Source organism: Pinus tabuliformis, chromosome 1_1 (genome assembly GCF_031772625.1).
Source record: "Pinus tabuliformis cultivar Carrire ecotype Pingquan chromosome 1_1, CPIR1, whole genome shotgun sequence".
NCBI lineage: Eukaryota > Viridiplantae > Streptophyta > Pinopsida > Pinales > Pinaceae > Pinus > Pinus tabuliformis.
The window spans coordinates 433,609,208-433,617,351 of record NC_142297.1 but is presented as its reverse complement, the minus strand read 5'-3'; the positions used below and the strand labels follow the sequence as shown (position 1 = coordinate 433,617,351).

General features: G+C 43.1%; 1 pseudogene; it reads right to left on the bottom strand.

The window, feature by feature from the left end:
• Positions 1 to 6,592: 6,592 nt before the first annotated feature.
• On the bottom strand, positions 6,593 to 7,374 carry LOC149213576 (uncharacterized; annotated as a pseudogene).
• Positions 7,375 to 8,144: the final 770 nt, after the last annotated feature.

The following is an 8,144-nucleotide window of genomic DNA, read 5'->3' as shown; positions in this document are numbered from 1 at the left end:
CCAGCTTCTATAAGTGGCCAGTGTATCGCCCTCTCTTCGAAGATCGATATGTTCCTAGTCCTCCAGATGGTCCAATTTACAATAATGGGTAAGTTCACTGCCTTCGAGCCCTTGTTTTTGTTGCCCCATTCTATCCAGGCGTTGATAAGATCTGTTCCACTCCAATCCCCAGAGTAATGAGTATATGGTTTAATGTTTTTCCATACTTGCTGTACAGAGTTGCAGCGCATGAATAGGTGTTCTGTAGATTCGTTTTCGGCTTTACACAGCACACATCTCGTCGGACCATATATGGCCCGACGCATGAGGTTTTCCCCTGTGGGTAATTTATTCCGAAGGACGCACCATGTGAAGAGTTTTGATCTGGGCGAAGCTGATAACTTCCAGATATGCTGCCACCATCTATCTAATACCTCCGGTTTCCTCTGTATGATGATTTGTTTATAGCCCTCTTTTGGAGTATATATCCCGCTTTCAGCCTGTTGCCAGATGAGTTCGTCTGGTCCCTCCACTATTCTGATGTGTGATTCTGTAAGTGCAGCACAGTATTCTTGCCAGGTTATGTGCCATCTTTGCGGGAGGTTAAGCTGGTTGGCAGTCTTCCAAGCCTGGTGGAATATATCAGATCCCTCTTGATCTGCTATCTAAGCGATCACCCTGATACCTTGAGAAGTGAGGAATTCAACCAGCTCTTGTGGAAGCCGATGTCTCCCCCCGCAACCGCTCCAGGGGTCTATTCCAATTCGGGCACTGCCTCCGTTCCTTATACGCCATACAATGTTGTTTCTAATGAGAGGAAGAGAGTGCAGGAGGGCTTTCCAGATTGAAGAGATGCCAATTTTGTTCCATGTGGGTAGCCTAGCCCATTCGATAGTATTGAGAGGCCAGATGTATTTATGAAAGGTGATGTTTGTCCATAGGCTATGCGAGGTCAGCAGAGCCCAGCCCATTTTGGCTGCCAGAGCACTAGCAAATGATGCAAGATCCTTCAAGCCCCAGCCACCCCATTTCTTGGGTAGTGCGATCTTACTCCAGCCAATCCATGCGAATGTGCGTTTCTCTTCATTGCCTGCCCAAAGATATCTATTGCAGAGTCTCTGTATCTTTGCGAGGATATTCTGGGGGATCCAAGCGAGTGCCATCCAAAAGACCGGGGTTGCTTCCAGAACTGATTTGATCAGTGTTAGTCTGCCTGCTCTGGAGAGATATCTATAGCACCAGCAAGATATCCTCTTTTCCACTTTGGTGACCAACCAAACCCAATCCGCTATTTTTTGATTAGTGGGTTTTAGCCAGTAGCCAAGATATTTTAGCCCCCTGTCCAAGGGCTGTGTGGTATAAGGGAAAGCTTGACTGGCTGAGAATGATTCATTAACAGTGGTACCCACCAATGTGATGGTGGACTTTTCCCTGTTTACCTCCATCCCGGTGGCATGTGCAAAAAGCTTTAATATCCTGTTGAATGTAGATGTATCTTGAACACTGCCATCTAGGAGTATAAGGACATCATCTACAAACAGTAGATGTGTAAGATAGCACTCCTCTGTAATTTTAAGTCCTCTGATGGTTCCTTCCCTTTTAGCAGAGATAATGAGGCGACTGAGAGCTTCCATAACCAGAAGGAAAAGCAGGGGAGATAGAGGGCAGCCCTGTCGGAGGCCTCTCTCCGAGTGGAAGAAGTGGGATGCTGCTCCATTAATCAGAATGCTATAGGTGGGGGAAGTGATGCAAGCCATAATCCAAGTGATAAGCTGATGAGGGAAACCCAGATGTATAAGAATCATCTTAATGTAGAGCCAGCTGACTCGATCAAATGCCTTGGAGAGGTCGATTTTGAGGAGAATGCATTTGAGGTGCTTGGTCCATATGGAGTGTATGGCTTCCTGTGCAGAACCTATGGCTTCATGAATCTGTCTGTTTTCCAAGAAAGCAAACTGCTGTGGGGCAATATGCTTTGACAGAATGGGCCTGATCCGGTTAGCAATGATTTTGGAGATAATTTTATAGAGGACATTGCACAGTGAAATGGGTCGAAAGTCGGCAAAGGATGAAGGGGAGTCCGATTTGGGGATGAGTGCTATGAAGGTGGAATTAATGGCATGGTAGAGCTGTCCCGAGGTTCTACTCTCCTCCACTACCTTCAGGATATCTTCGCCAATGATGTCAAAGAATGCAATATAGAACTCAATAGTCCATCCATCTGGGCCTGGACTCTTTTCCTTTTGAAACCACTTTATGGTGCTTTCGAGTTCTTCCATGGTGACCGGATCAGTGAGAGCATCAGTATCTTCATTATTTACAAACCTAGGAAAATGTGAGGCCACATTGATGATTTCAGCTAGGTTTGTACCCGCAGGGTTCTTGAATATCCCTTTGAAGTGCGATGTGCCAAGATGGGAGAGCTTGTTGAATGTGTCCGCCAGACCTCCATCCGGGAGGGGGAGATTCCAGATGGTATTTGCCACTCTCCTCCCTTTTGCGAAGTTATGGAAGAATCTTGTGTTCTCATCCCCAGCTTTTAGCCAGAGTGCCCTGCTCCTCAGCCTGATCGATTCCTCCCTGAGCTTGAGGATGTTTTGCTTCTGCTTCTCCAAATCTACTAGGCGAGTCTTGTTCTCCTCAGAGATGAATCCCAAGTTGTTCTCATCCAATAGGGCTTTAAGGTCAGCTTCCACCGAGCTGAGCTGCTCATCATCCTTTGCCTTTTTTGTCTTAGCCCACTCTATCACAATGTGTTTGAGTTCTGTTAGATTTTTGACAAAGCCCCTTGCCATCGAAGTTTCTCTGTTAATTGGGTGGGCTTGCCAATATTCCGAGACAATTTTGGAGAAGCTAGGATCCTGGAGCCAGAGGTGATTAAACTTGAATGGTGCTTTTGGTTTTGGATGGGGGCCCATGATCTCCATTAAAATTGGAGAGTGATCCGAAATACCCCCAGATCCTACCCACTGCTTATAATGATGAAGCTGGTGTACCAACGTTCCTTTCATCAGGAATCGATCTAGCCTTCGAGCCAGTGCTGCAGTCCCAATCCTTCTGTTTCTCCATGTTGGGAGGGGGTTCTGCATAGGGATGTCGATTAGATCATATTGTTCTAGCAATCTTCTCATATAATCTGTTATGGGATCTGCTTGCGCCGAAGAGCCCCAGGACTCCCGAAACCCCAATGAGAAGTTTAGGTCACCCCCCAGGATTATACGCTCCAGAGACATCAGACTCCTGCTGAGTAGGTTTCTCCAAAATCCTTCTCTCTGCTGGCATGGCCCATAGATATTGATGATGCGCAGAGACAGGCCCAGGTCCATAGAGAAGATGTCAGCTCCCATAAAACCCTGTCCTCCCCAGGATGAGTCCATTCTGATGGATTTTGGATTGAAGCCCATAGCCAGTCCTCCTGATCTGCCCATGGCATCCAGCCCTATGAAGTGCCAGCGAGGCGATATAGAATTCAGGGTATGTGTTATAGACTCAGCAGAACCTAGGGTTTCTTGAAGGAGAATGATATCCGGGTTCTCGACCTCAAAAAGTCATTTGAGTGCTAGTTTTTTAGGGGAACTAGCCAAACCCCTGCAGTTGTAGGAAAGGCACTTCATGGGGGACCCCGCTGTGGGGGGTTTGATGCTCTAAGGACCCCAACAATGGTGGATTGACGTCCAGAGGCAACTTCAGCCCCAGCACGTCTGATAGCCTTGTTTAGATCTGATTTTCGTCCCCTGGTGGAGGAGGGTCCCGGGCCTAAAGGAACAATGCCCAGCCCATACTGGGAATCAGTTGATGCAGAGTGTGAGGTCCGGGGACGGAGGGAGTATTGGTGAGGGGGGTTTGGTCTGATAGGAGACTCAGAGGGAGGAGATGAGGGAGGCGAACGTGCGGGTGAGAGGGAAGGTGGAACAGTGGAGGTAATCAGAGGGGGCGGTGGAATAGTGCATTGTGCCATTGAGAATGTATTAGAATTTAAAAATTCTGATGAAAGAGCAGGTGAGATAGAGGGGAGAGAGAGATTTGTACCCGAATATTGAGCTGCTGCAGCAGCTGCCCGTGCCCGCGTCATAGGGGAAGAGGATGAGTCCTTGTTGATCATTGCTGGACTATGCTGAGCTCCTTGGGGTGCCGAGATTCCTTGCACCGGCGGTGGAATATATGGCGCGGTCCCTCTGGAGGCAATGGGTGTGATCTTTGGGGAACTGTCCGGGCGCTTGATCATTGGGCAATCCTTATATAGATGCCCCACTTGATGACACCGGTTGCACCGGAATGGGACTCCTTCATAGTCCAAGATCTGGTTGCGCTTGTGCTTCCCCCATTGCAGAGTGATTTCCTCCTCTAATCCCTCCCTGGTATCAAGATGTACCAGAATACGAGCCACTGTTCTCTTGCGCGTGTCAACATAGGATCGGTCGTGATCCAAATAAGTCCCCAAAGCATTTCCAATTCTGATGAAGGCTTCTTCGCTCCAGTATTGAAGGGGAAGCCCCGGCAGTCTTACCCACAGTGGCCCTGCAGCAATTTGCTCTCTCTCAGGATCAAATAATGGAGTCCATCTTTTTAACAGCACAGGAGCCGTCTCGATGTGCCAATATCTTTCAAGTACCGCATTCGTGTGCCCTTCACTAGCAAAGTGGAGGGAGAACCACCCTCGTGGGAGAACCTGTACCTCCGGCAGCTGTGGGAGCAGGGCTCCCCAGATCTCTTTAACCCAGCGTAACAGCCGATCCGCCGTGAAGGTGCGCCCTCGCACGTGACCCACCAAAACTGTGCAAGCTAAAGCCATAGTTTCCTCAAAGTCCGAAGAGTTGCCGAAAGTGACAGTGATGTCTTTCCTGATAGCCCTAACACACTTCGATTTCTGCTTCTTTGAGCGTGGAGCGGACGGGTGATCAGAGAGAGGGTTTGATGTCCCAGCCGATGTGGGTTTGGTGGGATTTATATTAATGACCGGCGTTCCGAAGCACCCTGAGGGTTTTGCCCCATTGTTCGGGGGGGGGTTTGTCGAATTATCCTTCTGATGAGATAGAGCCCTCGGCTCTTCCTGAGCGATTTGTGGATCAGGCAGCGGTGATGGAATTTCATCAAGTGTCAGAGAATCAGGAGGTAAGGAGGCGAGAAGAAAAGCGGTACCAGGCGAGAGTGGTGGAGCCTCCAGACCGTGAGAAGATGGAGTAGGGTCTGGCAAGGAAACCACCGGCAAGAAGTCCAGTCCTCGTGATGCCTCTGTGGTCGGTGGAGCATATCCCGAAGAAGCTAGGTTAGGGTTTGCAAATATCGTCTGACCAACCAACGGATCCTCGGAATAATCCACGAGGTCCGTTTCCGGTTGACCCTCCATGCCGGACAGCGACATTAGTTCCCCGATATTCGTCGATCTGTCAGCAGCTCCGATACCCTAGCAACCGAAACCCTGATCCTGTGGTCCTGTAGCTGCGAACTGTTGCTTAACCGAAACCCTCGCGGTTTTTGTTTGCGAACGGCGTCAGAGCCATTTCCTCCCCTTTATATATATATATATATATATATATATATTATACAATTAAAAAAAACTAACATGTACACACATTTACATTAATGTTTAAAAAAAATTACGAAAACATTAAATTAAAAAGAAAAAAAAATAATTAAAAACCTTTTATTTATTATATATTTTTACTTTATTACTTTTTTTAAATAATTAAATTTTTTTATCAATCATATTTTTTTTACTCTGTTAATTTTATTTTTTATTTTTTATCATATTGATCATCCATTCCCCAATATTAATATTAACATATATTATTATAATATTTAATTAATATAATATTATATATTAGTACTATATTATATTATATAGTTAATACTAATTAGTTAACTATATAATATAATATATATAATCATTACTATAATATTTTTATATATGTGAGAGATATTATAACGATTATAATATATTTAAATGTAAATTTTCATAACTATTTATATTATGATGGATGCTTTAACTTACTTACAATTTAGTTAATATATATATTTTTATTAATTAAATTAATATATATATATATATATAATAAATATTATAAAATATATATTAGCAAATCTCATCAAGTTAGTCTTGTATTATTTGACATAGGATTTTGTATAGTTATGCTCTTGTTGCAGCGTGCACTAGTGATTCAGGTATTTGAACACTAAACACCTCCTTACACTATTTTTTTACAAAACCATTACTAAGTTAACTACCACTATAACTTATGTTACATATAATATTATTAAATCATACTTTATTTACATTACTTTATATATAACATTACTAAATCTAATTATACTTTATTTACATTATTTTATATCTAATATTACTAAATCTTATCTCTTTATGTATTGGCATACTCTAAAAAAATGACTTTTTGAGTCAAAATTAGGCCAAACAATAAGACTATGTTCAAATGAATTATGCCAAAAAAAAAATGCTTTCGTGTAATTTTTTCTTACGGAAACCTGTTACACCAATTTATTTTGAGACAGTCAACTGCTATCCACAAATACATTGGCTCATATAAATTCCATAGAGTGTGACCTAACATATTAAATTTAAAATTTAATTCTTTGGAAACTGTAAAATTTTACACTTTTATTGAAATAAAAACAAATTAACTCCAAAGAAATTATGATATAACCTAAAGAAAAGCAGGTCTAATACAAACTTTCCTTGTCCTTGAACTTTTATGTAATCAACATCCAGAGCCTCCAACTCCAATACAAACGACATGTTTTGAGACTACGACTTCTCTATTGGTAATAATTCGCTACATTTGTTAACGTTTTGGTTTTTATTAGTCTTGACAGCAATAGGGGTAGAAGCTGGTGGGGCCCCCTTCTTTCTCTGCATAAATCGAGCCTCTCGATGACGTATGTTTCAAGCGTCGAGGTGGGAGTACTGGAATGATATTCGTCGAGTTGCTAGATCCGGCTATGGAAATTGAAAAGCTGGCTACTAGATGTGGTTGAGGAGATTTCAGAGGAGCCGATGGAAAAGTTGGGGTTGGAAGTAAGTGGATTAGCTAAACCAGCGTGGGCCTGACGACGCTTGAAGGACTTGCAAACAATTTCAAGGGGGAAGTTGAGAATGGCGTTAAAAACTCTCATGGTGAAGGAAGCCTGATCGTAAGCCATGGCCACCTCCTCTCCTGTTTCAAACGTTCCCAACCATACATGGACTCCATGCCTCGCCGAATCCCTTATCTCTGCCACGTATTTTCTCCACGGATGCTTCCTCACTCCTCTATAATGCATTTCACTCGCTTTCGAGACTGAGCACTGTAAATCTGAAGCCCTGGGCACACTCAAATTTCCACTGCATCTTGCGCATGAGATTGAGTGCCGACTCCATTGTTTCAATTGCAGTTGACACATTTCTCATTAGGGATATGGGCAACATCTTTTGGCTCTAGAAAATGGAAATAAAGTGGGACTATTCATTTATGTCGGGCGGGACTACCCAATTTGAATTCAAAATTTTGGGCGGCACTTACTAATTTGAAATGTTGGATGGGAACTGGGGCATTGAATGAATGTACGTGGACGTATTGAATGAAGGGTTGAAGTCCAAGCAGTGCAGTCAGATAAATAAAGTTGCAATGACAGAGCTGCAGGAGTCGAGCTGTGAACACTGCCGAAGAAACCATGCTGGAGTCGATCTATGACCGTTGCCGAAGAAACCATGATGATGCATGGACATGTATGTTGATCTTTTCATGCACTAAGTCAATCATTGGCTTAGTGACTTGTTTTTAAGAGTTGCCTATAGATACAATGGTCGATGTACCTTGTAATAAAAGAGTGAATTAATTTAATGTACCTTGTAATAAAATAGTCAATTTAATGTTCATTATTAAATGTTTTATCCAAATATAGTAATGGAATGTTAATTTTATGTTCTAAATTTGTATTATTTGATTCATTTTTATTGGAAATCAATGATGAGATGATTGTCCTGATAATGCATTCTAAGTAGAGCTATGGAATCGAGTTGAGAACCAAATTTTATGAACATGATATGGAGCTTGAAGAAAGCATGGTGTTCTCTAAACACAATCTACGATATCTTAAATAAAAGAAGTTATCAAGAATGCACATCCCACCCCACTAAGTGTCAAAGAAACAAAATGGTTGAAGTGGTACAA